This window comes from Equus przewalskii, chromosome 22 (assembly GCF_037783145.1).
Source record: "Equus przewalskii isolate Varuska chromosome 22, EquPr2, whole genome shotgun sequence".
NCBI classification, from domain to species: Eukaryota; Metazoa; Chordata; class Mammalia; order Perissodactyla; family Equidae; genus Equus; species Equus przewalskii.
In genome coordinates, this window is record NC_091852.1 from 49,647,729 (window position 1) to 49,666,987 (window position 19,259).

A 19,259-nucleotide genomic window follows, 5' to 3' on the forward strand; every position below is an offset into this window, starting at 1 on the left:
CTGAATTGCAACGTAACATTTAATTTCTATTCTAAATCTTTCTCTATTGCCCATATGCTTAGGATGCATGAGGTATTTTTGCAGCTTTCAGGATATAAGTAAAACAGTGCTTTGGGATTTATGATGCTTTCAGAGGGTGCCCGGTGCACTCACACCATATGCCGTGCATAATGAGCCAGATGCTCATTTTCGACTTCCCCATTGAATAGCTGCAGAGTCGAGCGGTGTTTATGGGGCTCTTCCACGTGCACAGCGTTGAGGATTTCCTCCAGGAAAACCCTTGAACAACAGCGAATAGGATCCAGTGGATAGATGTTCCCGCCTCCCGTCTTTCAGGTGGATAACTCTGGTTTCATGAGGTCTGTTAAAAATCAAGCTCCTCTTGCCCACAGCGGCAACCTCGACAAGCACCTTACACTGACTTCACCTTCGTTTCTGTCTCACTCACTCCAGTCCCTCACTCCTCCTCCTCGGATTATTTCTCAAACTACCTGCCTGTAAGTCCTTGCCTCCGACTCTACTCAGGATCCTCCTTGGCTCTTTTTTTTTTTTTTTTTTTTAACACATTTAGTGATCGAAGGAACATATAAAATCCTAATCTCTCCCTTTGCCACCACCCTCACCAACATCTTCCCATTCACACAAAAATCTGTCCAAGAATGTTCATATCAGCTTGTTCGTAATAACCCAACACAAGAACCAGCCCACAGGTCCATCGACAGGTGAATAGACAACACTGTGGTATATCCAGGCAGTGGAACACCACTCAGCAATAAAAAAGAACGAACTACTGGCAGACACAACAACACGGATAGATCGCAGAATAATTATACTGATGGAAGAAGCCTGAAAGTTGTGTGGTTTCCTTTATATAAATTTTAGAAAATGTGAATGAGGTTGCAGTGACAGACGGCTGATCAGCGGCTGTCTCAGGAAATGGTGTGAGGGCAGTGGGGGCACAGGAGACTTTCAGGGGTGATGTACATGTTTATTAACTTGAATGCAGTGATGGTTTCACAGGTGCATACACACGTCAAAACGCATCAGATTGTGCAGTTTCAATAAGTGAATCTTATGATGTCATTTACTCAATTTTACCTCAGAAGATCTTTTTTTAAAAAAATGACAAACTTGTTTTTTTAAAAAAGCCAAAGAATGCTGTGTAAAATAAAGCAATAAAGCAGCCACTGGTAGATGAGGGTTTCAGAATGACTCCTGGAAAGGATTTACAAAAAACAATGAGGCTTATCAAAAAGACACAGGAACCAACTCGAAGATCCTAATGGCCCAAGCTGGAGCAATTTAAGTCACAAAGTAAATATCGTATTTATACAATAGTATAAATACAAAAATACAATATAATATAAATATAAGATAGTATTGAATAGAGTAAAATAAATATCATGAGTACATACTGCTGTAATTAATTGAGTAAATGAGATCGGGTTCTCCTGGAGGAACAGGATTCCCTCAGAGAAACTTACATGCCATGTTTGCCATTGAATGCCCGGCAATCAGCATCCCGCTTCATCCTGGTAGACGTTTAACAAATAAGTGTTGAATGACTGAACGGAGTAGAAAAGTGCATTCCACTTACTGAGACGGATTCTGATGTTTCTTATGGAAGTTTTTAAAACATAAAATTTACTGATAATTTTTGGGGGTCGCTGAATTATGGCCCAATCTGTAAGACTATATATGGATTCTTACATATATTTCCGACTCCTTGGTTACTGTAGTATTTCTTCAGAGACCAAGACCCCATTTTTTATAAACAAACAAAGGAGCAAATGCTATTGGGATAAACAGGCTTCCTAAAAGTTGGTTTCCATGGAATAGAAATCATTTTTCTATTCCAACTGTCTTGTTTGTACTTAGGGAACATAAATTATGAGTTATTTTAGTTGTTCTATTCTTTAATTGTATTCCTCAAGGCTCATTCACTTGGAATCTCTTTTCCACGTCAAAAGCTAATGTTTAATTTCACGTAATAAACAAAATAAGAAACGAGACACTACAAGCTAAAAAGATAAATCTCAAGTCAATATAGACTGTCCTCATTTTGTGACTATTTTTAATGTCTTAATTCCATCAGCTCTCTTAATTAGATAACATCTACCAATGCAAAATACACTCTATTCCTATGTTTTAATTTCAGAGAAAAATTTAGACTAACATGTGTAATAAATTGTTGCTTTAGTGTAATGTCAGAAATGTCCTTGCTTTAAAATACAGTTTCAAATAGTCAAAGGATTTATCAGTATGACCATTTGAGGAAAATACCGAGTTGCAAGGATTTAAGAACAATTTTTGAAATACCTAGGGAGAGAATCAAGTTTGTAGCTTTCCAAAATAACCTTGAAATCTTCAAGATTATTTTTTTATTATTTTTTGCTGATGATTTATTATATATAACAAAAAAGGGCAGTTATGCTGTAAAACCTGATGAATGCCTGTATTCTGCTTGTGTTTATGGCGCTTGTGTTTATGGCTGAATCCTGTTCCTCCCCAAATTCATATGGCGAAGTCCCCAGGACCTCAGAACGTGACCATATTTGGAGATAGGGTCTTTACAGAGATAATTAAGCTCCACTGAGGTCATGAGGGTGGGCCCTAATCCAATTCTCCTTATAAGAAGAAGAAGTTTGGGCACAGATGAGTACAGAGGGAAGACGATGTGAAAACACAGGGAGAAGATGGCCGCCTACAAGCTAGGCAGAGAGATCTGGAACAGCTCTTTCCCTCACGGTCCTCAGAAGGAACCAAACCTGCCAACACCTGGGTCTCAGATGTCTAGCCTCCAGAACCGTGAGAATATAAATTATTTTCATACAAGCCACTCAGTGTCTGTAGTACTTTATCAAGGCAACCCTAACAAATGAAACAAACTAAATCAGTGGTTAATTCCACTTCTTGTTCTTATAACTAATAAATATCTCTTGAGTTTGTCGAGGACTGTGAAGAACCTAGGATTTTACTTTACTTGCAAGCTAACAGGTTAACCCATTAGTATTTCTTAGATGCTAGCAGGAGACACAAGATTCCCAGGTCAGAGACAAAGGACTTCATTACTGATGACAAAAGGAGCAGCTGTGCATGGGCTCCCTACTCTCCCCAAATCCCACAGGGCCAACACAAAGCGTTCATGATAGCTGCCTGTACATGCAATGAGTTGTGTTATAGGACAGGAACACACAGAGCTCAGAAGAGTCATCACTTCAGAGTAAGTGGAAAGAGGACTGCTCTTTGTCTGGGAGGAGACACTACCTCATCTCTCAGGATTACTCACTGCAAACACAACTCTGAGAAGTGGCCCAGATAAAGAGTGGTCAAGGGCTTGTATTCTTGGCATACCCAGTAAGAACATGCAAAGATACTCAGGGCCAATTGTGGCTTTCCTCTGCCAACAGAGCTATTATGTGCCAGGCACAATGCTAGAGTCTCTAGTGGTGGAGACTGAGAAGCCAAAAGATAGTTTCAGTATGGTGTACTAAGTGCTATAATAAGTGTAAAAAACACACGGAGGGGTGAAATTCTAAAAATGAGGCGTCTGTTTTGTATAATGAAGTCAGAGTATGTTTCCAGGAGGATTCAATGGCTTAAGTGACACTTAAAGGATCGAGAGGAATTCTGTATGTGACGAGGCAGAAGAGCAGAATGAGGGGCAGTTCTAGGCAGCATAAAAAATTAAAGCAAAGTCCAAGAGGTGAGAGAAAGATTAGTGCAATTGGAAAGAGGTGACAATCAATGTATCTGGAATTAGGAGCAAGAAGGGAGGGTGGTAAGAAGTGAACTGAGAGATAAGAGTCAAGGTCAGGTCACGTTGGGTTTTGAAAACATGCTAAGGAATTTGAACGTCTTCTTGAGTACAGTGAAGAGCTAGGGAAAATGGTTTTTGAGCAAAAAGTGTTGGGATGCGATTTCGATTTCAGAAAGACCACTTTGGCTGCTGTGTGGAGAAGAGATTTCACCAAAGTGATGTTGAAGTCAGTTAGTTGCCATTACAATAAAAAAAGAAAAAGTTTGGTGACTAGTAAGATGGAGTCAGGAGATCTTCAGTATTGACAGAATTGAAGGTATAAATAGACAGTTCTACGATAGTTAAAAACTTCCATATTCTACTTTCAATAATGGATAGAATATTGGACAGAAGATCAGTAAGGATACAGAGGGATTGAACAACACTATAAAGCAAGTAGACCTAATAGACATACACAGAACACTCTACCTACAAAGGGATACACGTTCTTTCAAGTATACATAGAATATTCTCCAGGATAGACCATATGACACTGACAAGTATCAATACATTTTAAAAGATTGAAATCATACAAAGTACCTTCAACAGCAATGGGATGAAGCTAGAAATTGCTGAGAAGAAAAGCCAGAAAATTCACAAATATGTGGAAATTAAACAATACGCTTTTATACAACCAATGAGTCAAAGAAGAAATCACAAGGGAAATTAGATAATTACAGGCAAATGAAAATGAAAACACAACTTATCAAAACTTATGGGATGCATCAAAGACAGAACTCAGGGAAATTTATAGATGTAAACACCTACATTAAAAAATTAGAAACATCTCAATCAGTAACCTAACTTTACACCTTGAGGAAATAGGTAAAAAAGAGCAAACTAAAGTGAAAGGTAACAAAAGGAAGGAAACAATAAATATTAGAGCAGAGAAAAATAAAATAGAGAATACAAAAACAATAGAGAAAATCAATGAAACCAAAACTTAGTTCTTTGAAAAGACCAACAAAATCACCAAACTTTAGCTAGCCTGACAAAGAAAAAAAGAGAGAAGATGCAAATAACCAAAATCAGAAATGAAAGTCGGGGCATCACTACTGACCATTCAGAAATAAAAATGAATATAAGACAACACTATGAACAATTGTATGCCAATGCACTGGGTAATATAGATGAAATGGACAAATATCTAAAGACACACAAATTACCTAAACTGACTTAAAAAGAAATAAAAAATCTCAATAGACCTATAAGTAAAGAGATTGAATCTGTAATCAAAAACCTTTGAACAAAGAAAAGTTGAGGACCAGATGGTTTCATTGGTGAACAGACAGATCAAACACTTAAAGAAGAATCAACACCAATCCTTTTCAAACTCTTTAAAAAACGATGAGGGAACACGTCCTAACTCATTCTATGAGGCCAGCATTATCTTGATACAAAAGCCAGAAAAAGATATCACAAAAAAAGAAAATTTCACGCCAACATCCCTTATGAATAGAAATGCAAAATTCTTAACAAAATACTAGCAAACTGAGTCCGACAGTACATTAAAATGATTGTACTCCATGACCAAGTGGGATTTATACCAGGAATGCAAGAGTGGTTCAACATAAGACAATCAATAAAGGTAATATGAAAGAAATGCACCTTTCTTAGGTAGAATGAAAGCACCTCAACTGATGCAGAAAAGGCATTTAACAATACTCAATACACTTTTCATGATAAACTCTCAGAAAACTAGGAGCAGAAGGGAACTTCCTCAATATGATAAAGGGCATTTATGAAAAACCCACAGCTAACAATGCTCTCAATAGTTAAAGACTGAAACGTCCCCCATGAGGTCAGGAATGAGACAAGGGTGCTCACTTTCACCACGTTTGCTTCACGTTGTACTAGAAGTTGTAGCCAGAGCAGTTGGACAAGAAAAAGAAACAAAAGGTATCCAAATTGGAAAAAAGGGATGAAACTACCTCTATTTCCACATGGCATTATTATTCATGTAGAAAATTCCAAAGAATCCACACAAAAGCTACTAGAGCTAATAAACAAATTAAGCTAATTTTCAGGAACAAGATTAATACACAAGAATCAACCGTGTGTTTGTACAACAGCAATGAACAATAAGAAAAGGAAATTTAAAAGAAATTAAGAAAGAACAGAATAAAATACCTGAGAATAAATATAACCAAGAATGTGAAAAACTTGTGCACTGAAAACTACAAAACATTGCTGAAAGAAATTAAGACCTACATGGAAGGAAAGTCATCCCATGCTCATGGATAGAAAAACTTAATAGTGTAAAGATGTTAATACGACCCAAAGAGATCCACAGATTCAAATGTGACCCCTATCAAAATTCTAATGGCCTTTTTTACAGAAATAGAAAAGCCAACCTTCAAATTCATATGGATGTGCAAGGGGCCCTGAATAGCCAACACGATCTTGAAAACAGAAGAACAAAGTTAGAGAATTCACACTTCCTGATTTTAAAACTTACTACAAAAGCTATAGTAATCAAAACAGTGTGGTACTCACATGAGGACAGACATAAGACCAGAGGAATAGAATTGAGAGTCCAGAAATAAATTCTGACATCTCTGACCTATTGGTTTTTGGCAAGGATGCCAAGTCCATTTTATGGAGAAAGAATAGTTTCTTCAATAGACAGTGCAAAAAAAATGAAGTTAGACCCCCTACTTCAAACCATATACAAAATTAAACAAAAATTAAGTCAAAATGGATCAATGTTCTAGAAATAAGAGCTAAAGCCATAAAACTCTTCGAAGAAATCATAGGGGTAAATCTTCAAGACCTTGGATTTGACAATGGATTCCTAGATACAACATCAAAAAGCACAAGTAACAACAACAACAAAAAACCTGACAAATTGGCCTTCGTCAAATTTAAAAATTTTTGTGCATCAAAGGACACTATTGATAGAATGAAAAGGTAACCCACAGAATAGAAAAAAATTATTTGAAAATCATATATCTGTTAAGGGTCCAGTATCCATAATAAATAAAGAGTTCTTACAACTCAACAACAAAAAGACAACTCAATTTTTAAAATGGTCAAAGGAGTTGGATAGATATTTCCTCAAAGAAGATATACACATGGCTAGTTAGTACATGAAAAGGTGTTCAACATCACTGATCATTAGGGAAATGCTAATCAAAACCACAATGAGACACCACTTCACACCTACCAGAATGGCTATAATTTTAAAAATGGAAAATAAGTGTTGGCAAGGATGTGGAGAAGTTGGAATCCTTGTTCATTGCTGGTGGGAATGTAAAATGGTGCAGCCTCTATAGAAAACAGTTTGCCGGCTTCTCATATCTTAGCTATGTTTAAAAGCAAAACATAGGATTACCATATGAACCAGCAATTTCACTCCTAGGTGTATACCCAAAGGAATTGAAAGCAGGGACTTGAACACATACTCGTACACCAATGCTCACAGCAACGTTATTCACAACAGCCAAAAGGTGGGACAACCCAAGCATCCATCAACAGATGAATGGGTAAATGTGGTCTGTACACACAATGAAATATTATTCAGCCATAAGCAAGTGAAGTTCTGATACATGCTATATCATGGAGGAGCCTTGAAAACATTATGCTAAGTGAGACACAAAAATAAGCCAGACACAAAAGGACAAATATTGTATGAGTCCTCTTGTATGAAATCTCTAGAATGGGCAAATTCAAGAGACAGAAAGGAGATGAGAGATGGCCAGGGGCCGAGAGGAGAGTGAATAGAGAGTTATTGCTCACGGTTACAGAGATTCTGTTTGGAATGAGGAAAAAGTTTTAGAAATAGCGGTGATGGTTGCACAACACCGTGAACGTAATTAATGCTACTGATTTGTACACTTAATGAATTGTAACTTAATGGTTAAAATGGCAAATTGTACATATGTTAAATATTTTGCCACAATTTACAAGCATTAATAATGTAATATACCAAAAAACATTGAACTGTACACTCTAAATGGGTAAATTTTATGGCATGTGAATTGTCTCTTAATAAAGTTGTTTAAAAAAAAGAGATTTCGGAGGTAGACGCAGTAGGAAATTGTAATTGACGATATATGGGGGATGCAGTGAATACTGTCATTCTTTATGGCCACTCAGCAGCTGAACCCCTTCCTATGGTTGAGAATAGACCCCGCCCGCCCGACACAGAAATTGAAAAATCAACTATTCATTTTCCCAGCCTCCTGGTAGCCAGGACCCAGACACATGATCGAGACTCTGTCAATCAGAAATACCCACCTCCTTTATAGCTTCTCCTCCCTGTCCTTTCATTAGAAGATGGGGACGAGAAGCAGTGAAGTGAGCCAGGTTCCCTCCCCGCGAGGGCAGTGCCCGTGACGGTGGCTGCGGCCCGTCTGCGGGGGGACTGATTCTGGTGGCACGCCGGAGGAGCCAGCTGTGCCAGCTGCCATTTCTCCGTCCAACAGTGGAGACGGCGGCGCTTTCATGGCATCGTTCCTGCGGTCTGACTTGGGGGATGGCTTCTGGCTCTGCGGCCTCCAAACCTGATTTGTCAACCTTCCCATAGATTTTGGGAGTAGTCTGGCATTTTTAAAATAAATGACTGTTCTGCTTATGTCAGCCAGAATTGGTCTCTGTTGCTTGCAACAAAGTACCCTGAATGATATAAAAATTGGTCCCAGATCCTCAGGAAGTTGAGTGAAATATGGGATGGATTTTTCCGGACAATGTGTAACCTGAAGAAAGTAAAAATTACGCTAGTGTTAAGGATAGGAGCTCTGAGGGCACCTGACATGCATAGATGAAACGTGAGCTAGGTTATAAGCTGTGGGCACGTGGAACCAAGTCCTCACTGAGGACTCACTGAGGGGTCTGACTGACGGCTGTCAGAGACGAGGACAGTGGGCGTGAAGACCCGGGAAAGTCTTAGTCCTCACCCCACCACGGCAGACCCAGTTACTGACACTGCTGGGTCTCCAGTTTGCCAGCAGCAGCGATGAAAACTGATCCTGTCAGAGTGGTCACCCAGCGTCCCAGCAGCAGGGGTATTAGATCGGGCCTCACAGGGGCCATGGAAGGTCGGCACTCAGGCTGCATGCCAACCTCCTTTGAGTGGCCCTTCGTGTACCACAGAGGCTGGATTCCACATTTATTAGTCTCTCTTGCTACTGGGGTTTTGGATGCAAATTGAGAGAAAATTGGATGGTGCAAGAGGGGTGAAGTACATCTTCCTGCTGATTTAGCAATCGCTGCAGGCAAGAAGGTCACAGAGATGTTGGGTTTTCCGCAGGAGCGTTTCCAGGGGCCCTGACACTTGCTTTATTCTATCAATCAGTTGTGTCAAAATCTTTTATTCTAATCCTCACAGCTCTGGATTCTCGATCATTTAGAGGACTTGATACCCAAGAGGGAAATGCATGTTGGGCACATTGGTGCTCCATTTGGTGCTTAGATTACAAAATACGGAGATGTGATCATTTTAGAAACAGAGCCGAAATGGTCATTATCTAGAGATCCTGAATTTGGAGCTGTAGGCAGAAAAAGATTATTTTGGAGAGACAACAAATGTGCTTTGTCTTACGAGAGAGCACTGCAGTGTATGAGGCGGGAGCATCTTTTTCAGAAGTGTGAATACATGAAGAGGGTAACTGAGCAGTCGCAGGGTGGACTGTAGACACTGTCCATTCGTTCCGGCCACCTGGCATCTGAACCTCATTCCTATGCTTGGGGAATTTACCATCCTGTGATGCAGAACCACTCCTCCCACTCCTGAAACCGAAAATCTCAACGTCCCTTGTAGGAAAGCCACTTGCACGTGACCTACAGCCCATCAGTCAAACGGACTGGTTCCCCACCCCCTGCTGCCCTCTTTTCTTGGTTGTAAACTAGCAATAAAAATAAGCAAGTACAACACAGATTCCACTCGGGCGAAGGGGGCGATGGGGGCAGCTGCTGAGATTTTAGCCGTAGCCTCCAAGGTCTAGGATCAGAAATGCTAGTGATGCAAACAGGGGTCTCTGTGCCCAGATTCAGCGGCAGCTCTGCTGGCTGACTGGGCACTGATTCTGGCTGCAGCTACTGAGACGCAGTGCTGCGCTCCAGCCTTGCTGTAGAATCCGTGAGCTACGGAACATGGTCTCGGTAAAGCCCTTCCTACTTAGATCAACCAGAGTTGGTTTCCCCGGCTTGCAGCTAAGAACCCTGACTGATATAGTTGGTGAGGTGAGGGAAGAGTCAAGGACGAGAGTCAGACGGCCAGCGGCTTGTGCAACCAGGTGGACAGTGGTCCCACTGCCTGAGATGGGTACCCAGGAATTGCTGCAGGTTTAAGGAGGGGTGATGACCAGATTGATTTTGGGCAAGAGAGATCTGAACTGGACATAGACTTGGATTCACCAGCACATAAAGGGCAAGTGGAGCCACCAGGGAACTGTTTCCACCCCATCACCAGGATGCCTGGAGGATTCTTCTCTTGGAGAAACTAAAAGAAAGACTTTCACATCTTCAAATTTGCCAGACCTGGTATGGCTCCCCCTGTGTAAGCCCCAGGGAGAGTCTTGGATGGACATTTCCACAAAGGAAATGTGGGGAGCTACTACCAAAAGAAATAGAAATAGGAATGGGTGCTGGGCCTTAAATACCTCTGGGACTGATATTTAACCTAGATCCAAAAAAAGAGGAGAAAGCTATACAAAGTGTGGAGTAGAATGGTCCAGGCGGAGGGAACAGTATATGCAAAGGCCCTGGGGTGGGAAAAGAGATGAACAATTTTAAAAACTGAAGGAAGATTAGTGCTGCTGGTGCCTAAGGAACAAGAAGAGAGGCATGAGATGAATTTAAGAGACGGAAGGGATCAGGTTTTGTCGACCCTTGTAGATCATAGATAGAGTCTGGCTTCTTTCCTAAGTATGATGAGCAGACCCTGAAGCAGGGCTGACAGGGGCCTGGCTACATTTTACTTTGCAACAGGGTCAAGTGAAGATGAAGGTGGCTTGGACCAAGGTGCTGGCAGTGAGGATGGAAAGACAGGGCTGGACAGGAGCTGCATTTTGGAGGCCTTCGTGCTGGACTTTGGCTCCTCCACAATCCATTCACCACCCACCAGCTAGGAGGATGTCCTTAAACTTTAAACCAGGTAAGATTTGTTGAATGGATGAAGTTCTGATGTACAAGTGCTTTACTGATCAGACAATGAAGCAAAAAGCACCATAGTATTGTTTTCTTTAATGTCATAAGCACTCATATGGAACTTATCTATGAGGCAGCTGAGGCTCAGAGAGGTCAAGTGATTTGCCTGAGGCCACACAGCTGGCAAGGGACACAGTGGCTCCAGATGCATGCTCTCAATCACATACTCTGCTGCTTCTCTTCAGATACAGTGTTCAGCCATTTTGATAAATTTAAAATGATTGATTTTTTTTAACTGAAACATATTGGATAGAGAATCATTGGTAAGAAATAACCAAAGGTTAGACCTGTAAATGAGGCTGAGAACGAAGGTTGAAGTACAAAATTTCAAAGGAAATGTTTAAGCAATGTAACATGTACGATTGTATTCAGGAAATTACAGCAATAGGCCAATTACGACAGCTGGCATGGGCAAGCGGCAAGCCAAGATAAGGTGACTAAGTTTAAGCAAAGAAATAATATGCAGATCGAGCAGGCAAGAGGCAGACAAGGAGTGCCAGAGGCAGCCACCGCCGGTGTGAACAGGAGAGGAATTCTGCACACAGCCGGCCGTCTCAAGGTCGCCTGGCAGACACCCGTCTTGCAGCCACAGCAACCTTGGCAAAGAAAGTTAATGTCCCTAAGCCAGTAGTCGCAGCTTCTCTGTAGGAAGGCACGACGTGACTTTCAAACACCACTGCATTCTTTGATTCTGGTGCTCAAATTCAGAAATACCGCCTCAGGAAATAATGCAATTCCTTCCATCTAGACTTGAGACCGGGGAGGCGTGAGCCCCACTTTCCGCATCTGTCAACAAGTGGGCCTCAGCTCCTCTGGCCTTACCAGGGGTCCGGCACCTTGAGGCCAAGCTCACATGTCAAATGGCTGAACCAGGGGGGTTACTTGTTTAGAGGTCTTCATTTTTCAAAACACAAGTCTTTTTGTGACTTATATCTCCTGTCGAATGATTTTAAACCTTGAAGGAACACATATTAGTAAAAAGCGGAAGTTCTGCCCTCGCTGACCCCGGCTGCTGGAGCCCAGAGGTGACCCTGGGCACCAGGAGCACAGCTTTCCAGACATTTCTGTCTTTGGAAACAAGTGGGATCATGTTACTGATACAGATCTACGTTTGACTTACCCTATTGCTGCCATCTTTCCGCATCGGTATAAACGGAGCTGCTTCTTTTCTCCTGCTGCTTGGTACACCGTTGGACAGCCGCGTCGTCCTCGATTTCACTGATGACCTGCTGACGGCACTAAGAGTTGTTTCCCATCTTCCTTCTTACGAACAACACTACGGTCAGCATCCTTGCGGCACATTAGCTTTGCTCACTTACGTGATTATTTCTGTGGGACAGATTCTGAGAAGAGTATTGCTAGTTCTGTGAGACAAATTCTAGGAAGTGTAACTGCGGGTTAGAAGGTAGAGACATTCGAACATTCGATCTAGACTGCCCGGATTTCACTCTGGTATCAGTTTGTATCTGCGCTCAATTTCCCCAACACTTCTGCCAATAATGGATACCGTCACTCTTCATCACTGCAGCTGCATAAGTTAAAAAGTCTCATTTTTAATTTCATTTTCTTCATTATTAATGAAGTTGGTCACGTTTCCACATACTTCAAAGTCATTTGCATTTGATTTTTTTCAAAAATTAGTTATTTGTATCCTTTACCTATTTTACTACAGGATGTCGATCTTTTTCTGTGAATTTATAGGAACTCTTAGCATATGGTTAAGATTATTAACCATTTACCTAGAATAAAAATTATAAATATTTTCCCCAAGTTTTTGTCTTTTAACTTTATTCAGGGTGGGGGTCCTCTATCCAACAAAAGCTGCTTGATTTTTACTTAATCAAATACGTTTATCTTTCCTTTTACAGCTTCTGGATTTCACGTCATGCCCTACGCCAAGGTTATAGATCTGTACTCCGATATTTTGTTTTACTAATTTTGTGTGTAATTTTAACACATAAATCTTTAATCACAGGGGACTATTTCTATGTTTGGAAAGAGGTGAGGGTCTAGCCAAGGCCCCAGCATGATGCACTTTCCCCTGATGAGTACACACTTTGGGTCCGGTCTCCCAACCTCCATTTTATCTGGCTTCTCTCTGGGGAGATTGGAAAGCTGAAGAAAACATTTTCCAGACTCCCAAGAAGCTGAGGTTCTGGAAGCAGATTGCGTCCCATCATTAGATGCTCTCATGAGAGATTTGGGAAGGCAGAAGGGAGCTGCCCTCCCACGGCTCTTGAATGCTGCCGTTAGCAGGGCGACCCTCGCTCGGGTGCTCCAGGGCCCCTCTGCCAGCTTCCTGGGAATCAAGGAGCCGTGGTGATAGGGACGCTTCTCAACGTGACTTCCTACTCCCAGAGCACAGCTCTAAACACCATGGTCCGGTTTCCTGACTGTGACAGGCAGTTGCAAAGGCCACAGTTTCTCGTTACTGACACAGCTTCAGCAGCAATTTCTGAGATCTCTTAGTGGCTCCCCACTGAATCAGTTCTGTTTACGCTGAGTCATCCCAGGAGATCCCGCCTCGCGTGTGGCCCTGCAGCCCTTGACGGTGCTGTAAACATCTAGCGCCCTGTATCGAATAGCCTTCCGTCAAAAGGCCCAGAGCTACTTCTGTTTCCTGCCCTCAGCCCTGACTGATACACTGGTTGATTTAAATGATCATATTCATCATACATGGTCTTACATTTATATTTAAATCTACTTCTAGAATTTCAGTTGCATTTCATTGATCAATTTGTCTTTCAATGATGCCACATTGTTTTGATTAGTACAGCTCTAGTATCTGGTTGAATAAATTGAGTAAGATTACCACATTTATTCTTCTTTTTCAAAGCCAATTCAGTTACTTTGGAATATTTACCCTGCCAACTGAAAATGAGAATCAACTTTTCAAGTTCCCCAACATATCCATTACAATTTTGATTAAGTGGGATTAAACTTATTGGCGACTTTGGGGATAATTGTTATCTTTATAATATTGACTCTTCTAATCCAGAAATGTGTTCCATCTTTCCACTTATATGTCTCCCTTTATCTTATTATTCTGTGTTTAATGGCTTTCTTTACATAGATCAGCTTGTACCTTTTTTTTAGATGTAGGGTTAATTATTTAGTAGATTTTGTTATTATGAATAAGACATTTTTCCCAATTATATTTTAAATATATTTAAATATAATATTTTAAAATATAATAACAAGAGCTAACATGTATTAAGCAGTTTCTAGGCATTTTATTTATGTTATGCTTTACACGTTATTCAGATACAAGTAAAAATCTGTAGGTCACAAAATACACATGCAACAATAGCTGAAACAAATCTGGATTTGTTTTTCTCAGCTTCAAGAAGCCCAGAGGTAGGTAAGCCGTTGCTGGCATTGGCCTTTCCTTCAAGGTCAAACGGGTGCTAAGGTCCCAGCATCACCTCCATTTTTAAGGCAGGAGAAAAGGAAAATAGGGGGCACCTGTGACTTCTTCCATCTCTTTGGCCAGAGTTGTGGCAAACAGCCACCTGATCTCCCAGGCAGCCTGTGAAAGGGTGTGACACATGCAAATCCCAAAACAGACGAGGACCAGATGGCTGAGCTTGGGATCAGGTGTGAGGGAGTCAAACTATGGTAACTCCTAGCCACGGTACTGGCACAAAACCTCTGAGGTAGCAGGACCATATCCCCAGTTTACAGCTGAGGAAACTGAGGCCCAAGTGCTGTCAGCACTGTGCGGGGGCTCACGCAGCAGGAAGTGGCAGACTGCAAGCTTTTAGCCCCTCTCTTATAAATGATTCCGGTACTAAGGAAAAGCATTGTTCTTAAATACTAGCATTCTGTCCAGCTGCACTGCTGAATCCGCCTATTATTTCTATACGCTGTAGTCTTCCAGCCTACTCTAGGTAAATGAACATATTGAATGCTATCTTCCTCGTAATACTGAGAATTCTTTCTCTCCTGTCTCATTGCTCACGGTTGATGGCAAATAATAAGGGGCATTTTCGTTTATTTTCCTATTAAATGTGAAGGCTTTATTGTTTCACTGTTAAGTAAATGATAAACCTTGCCCTGAAAAAGAATACTCTTCAAATATTCAATGGTAAAAATGGATACTTTTCAGGAAGAAGAAAGTCTTCTTTCCTGGTCTACATTTTACAATGTTTCCCTTTTATCACAACAAAGTATCGATATTTCTGACCGGCCTCCAGTAAAGTTAACAAATGCATGTCATACCCCAAAACAGTGCTGGAGAGGACATCCCGGCCACTTTCCCGGCAAACCTCACGTGTCTTTCCAGCTCTCCTTCCAACAGCGTTCCCACCTGACGAGAAGCTGGACAACGTGGCTGGGATACATAGGAGAGGCCTCTTCTGGGTCGGGAGTGATTTTCATAGCTCTCTCTGTGAAAGATGAGAAAAACGGACATTAATTTCTCTACAAGACTTAAATACCTGTTCTTCTCTGTATGCCACTTTTAATGAGGTATATATTATCAGGAAACCTATTTTTGAGAATATTGCTGCATTTTACACCTTCTACAGTTTCTGGAAGAAAGAGAAAATGGGCTGTCTGGGCCTGGGATTCCTAGAAATTGGAGCCCGAGTCAAGGCTTACGTGTGGCGGCTTTCTCGGGAAGCAAAATCCTAGACCTGGAAGAGCGAGGGAAGGAGAGGGAGGCAGAGAGGCAGTGACAATCACACGAGGTGATTGATTTAAATGATCATATTTGTCACACGTGGTCTTACATTTATATGTGAATTTGTTTCTTGAATTTCAGTTCCATTTCATTGATCAATTTGTCTCTCAAGGATGCCACATTGTTTCACTTAGTACAGCTCTAGTATCTGGTTGAAGAAATTAGTAAGTTCTAAAGAGCTGAGTCCGGCTCCCAAGCACACACGCCCCCTGCTCAGTGATGCGGAATGCCGGGCCGCTGAGCACTGTGGTGGTGCCCCATCTCCTGCCTCTCGCGGCTCAGAATCCACCCTCAGGGGTACCAACTCCTGCGCTTTGGGGTTATGTTACCTGCCCTCGGGCAGCCTCAGGCAGATCCCCTGCCTTCTGTGCTTGTCTGAGTTTCTAAGCAATGGGAGCCCCATCGTCTGTGTCTGTAGGATCTGCCGGGTTAGACCTGATGCAGGTTGGAAGCCGCAATGAAGCCAGCCACACCCCAAGCCGGCCGGAGACAGCTGCTGGGGTGGGAAAGGCAGGGTGCCCAGTCAGAGCCTCTCCCTGTGGCCGGCAGCCGAGGCCTGGGGTAGCTGAGGCCCAGGGAATCTGGAAGGAGCACACACTGGGGCTTGTGCAGTGGCCGTTTTTATAAAGGGAGGGGTTATCTTCTTGTATATTAGGGACAAGTCATGTGGCACAGGTCATGGGGCAGCAGGAGTCCTGCGTTGGGAACCACCCCACAGATGGCCAGGAGCAAAAGGGTCAAGGTGCAGCAGGTCCCAAGTAAGAAAAAGGCCTCCAGGCCAAAGCGATCCTCAGTTGTGTTAACCCTTTCAAGCCCAGTTCTGTGTGGTACCATCTAGAGCTGGGCTGCACGCCCACATGGGCTGAGGGTTCACCGAGGGGAACCACGCAGGATGGCATGTTCCTGTGTGCCACTGAGCTCCTGGGCTCGGCCGTCCAACGGGCTCAGCCTGGATCTGACTCCTGGACCTGACACCTTTTCACAGGATGGCACGAGGATGAAATGCCTTAAAATGGTGATGCCTGCCCAATGGTGTGGGCACGCTGTGGTGCTTTAGCGGATCTGCTAAGGCTGTGGCCGCAGAAAGGAACTGGAGCAGCGTATGGCACACACAGCCTCGTGCTGGTCGTCGGCATCTGTCGGTGCTCCAGACACGTTACCTCCCGCCCTAGGTATTTGGACCTCTTTCAAGAATTTTCAGTTTGGGGAGAGTAAACCGATTTTGTGCAGGAAGATTTCACCCATGGACACATCTCTCCCTGAGTTCAGGAAGCTTTGGGGAGCGTGAATCTCAGGGCGACCCCTCCCTGCCTTAGTGCGTGACACCTGCACTCGCACTCTAGGACTTGGGCAGCTCCCTCCTTGGAGCAACACAAGAGCATCATGGGAGACGAGAGGCACACGGCTCAAAACCCCAGAAGGTCTGCTATCTGTCACCACCCAGCCATCAGGGGTGACCACGCTCTCCCTGCCCCACTTGGAGTGTCTCCACCTCCCTCCTGCCCACAGCAATGGCTCAGGGAGGCTGTCTCCTCTGGGTCCACAGGGTCCTACTGCATGTCCCCACCTTTTCACACTTTACCCTTAGCTCTCCACACCTGAATGAACAACCCACTTCCAGTTTTACCCCATCTGAGTTCACCTGCTCGCCACCCCAGCTGGCTCCTTCCATGCCCACCTCTGAGCCAAACGTCTTTCTGTTTGTTTCCTTTGGAGCTGCAGCCAGGGCCTGAGAGTCGAGAGCTGAGGACCAGCCCCCAGGCAGAGGGGCATCTGGGGAGCAGCGAGGCCTGAGGGTCCCCTGCCCTCTTGAGTAGGGAAATCAGCATGCGCACGAGAGCGCTTGGCTGGCACCTGTCTCTCTGCGTCCGTGTGTCTGGCGTGGCACTAGCGCTGGCAGCCTGGATGCCAGGTGGCACTCGGTGCTCTCCATAAACAAGCCCACTCCCTCCCCTCAGCAACGGTACAAGCGAGTCCATGTTACCATTGGGCCATTTTCCAGATGAGGAAACTGAGGCCTGGGGGTCTCCCACGACTTCCCCGGGGTGGTCTGGGACGCTGCAGAGACTCGTGGGCCCTGGCCATCGAGCTCTGGAGTCCAGGTCTGCACCTACCTCCCATGCTGCTTCTTCACCTGGGACATCTCGGGTAAAAGCGTGTTTAACACAGCGTGTCACTTTTGTAGACCGTGTCCCCAGAGCTGGCTGTGCTCCTGCTGGCCTGAATCACGTACAAGCCTCGTGGGTGCGGCCACTTGGGGTCCTCCGGACCTGGGCCTGGTCGGTCTTCCCACCCACTTTCCCCTTATGGACTTGACGCACCCCGGACCCCGGGGCAGGCTCTTCCCTGCCACCGATGCCTCCGCCCCCCAGGCCGCCCTCCATCACTGACCTCCAAGCTCCGTGTCTTCTTCCATCTGTCATCTTCTGACCCATCTGTGGAAAGCCCACCTGGCTTTACAAACTCTAGTCAAATTCCGCCTCTTGCATGAAGTGTTTCCCTCTCCATGCAGCAGGGCGTGGCTCTCCTCTCCTTGGAACTCCTCCTGGCACACGGGCTGGTCTTTCACGTGATAGTCACACATTGTGACAGCGAGTGTATGAGGCTTCTCCCGCTCCCACTGCCCTCTCCTGGCCTGGTTTAGCTCCCGGCCGGTCAGGAAACGTGCACCAAGTGAAGGAGAGAACGAATGAGCTCATGGTCTGAGGCAGGCGTGGGGCCTCCGTCAACGTTTCCAGGAATGCCTCAATAAATGATGCTCAACAAATGGAAGAATCAGTGAACTTCTGTCCGCACCGACCTCTGGCAGACAGGCCCTCTTGCAGACGTGGGCTCTCACTTGTTCAACTGAACTGAGTGAGGAACTGACAATGTAACGGAATTCATTGTCCGCATTCAATTTTGGGGGTAAGTTTTGATTAAGAATAATAATACCTAACAGGTATCATAGTTTCACATCAGACACTTTGCTAAGCAGTTAACAGACCTTAGCTCATTTTATTCTCAGAACAACTTGTTGAGATTGACACTGTTATTATCAATGGTTGCCAGAAGGGGAAACTGAGGCAGAGACCAGTTAAGGAAAGTTGCCCGGCCACACAGCTCGTGAGTGGCGAGACTGGGATACAGATCCTCCCCACGGGGCCCTCCACCCATTCACCTGGGTGACCAGCTGAGAGGGGCTCTCCTGTCATCCCAACAGGACACCAACACAGCAAAACCCCCCACAAAGGCAGGTGGCCTGCTTGGGATCATCACACAGCAGGGGCCACACTGAAATCTAAAGCACTTCTGCTGAGCTGCTCAGAGTCCATTAAACTGGGAGTTTCTCAGAAGACCAGAAATGTGGTCCAGCACCCAATTTCCGGTCTTAGTGCGTTTACCAAACTGATAGCACTCATCTTAATCTCTTGCTGAAACAAACCACACCTACAGAAGACAACTTTGGTCTCTAAATCCATCAGTGTGCATTTCACAGTGTGATTTCCTCTTGCAAGTGTTACAGTTAGGCAAAGCGAAGGGTATGGGCGAGCCAGCATTAACCTGGAGCTGCTTCTCTGTGCATGCCAAGATGCGGGTTTCCCTGTCTGCACCATGCATTCACGGCTCATGCAGAAGAGTCAGCCC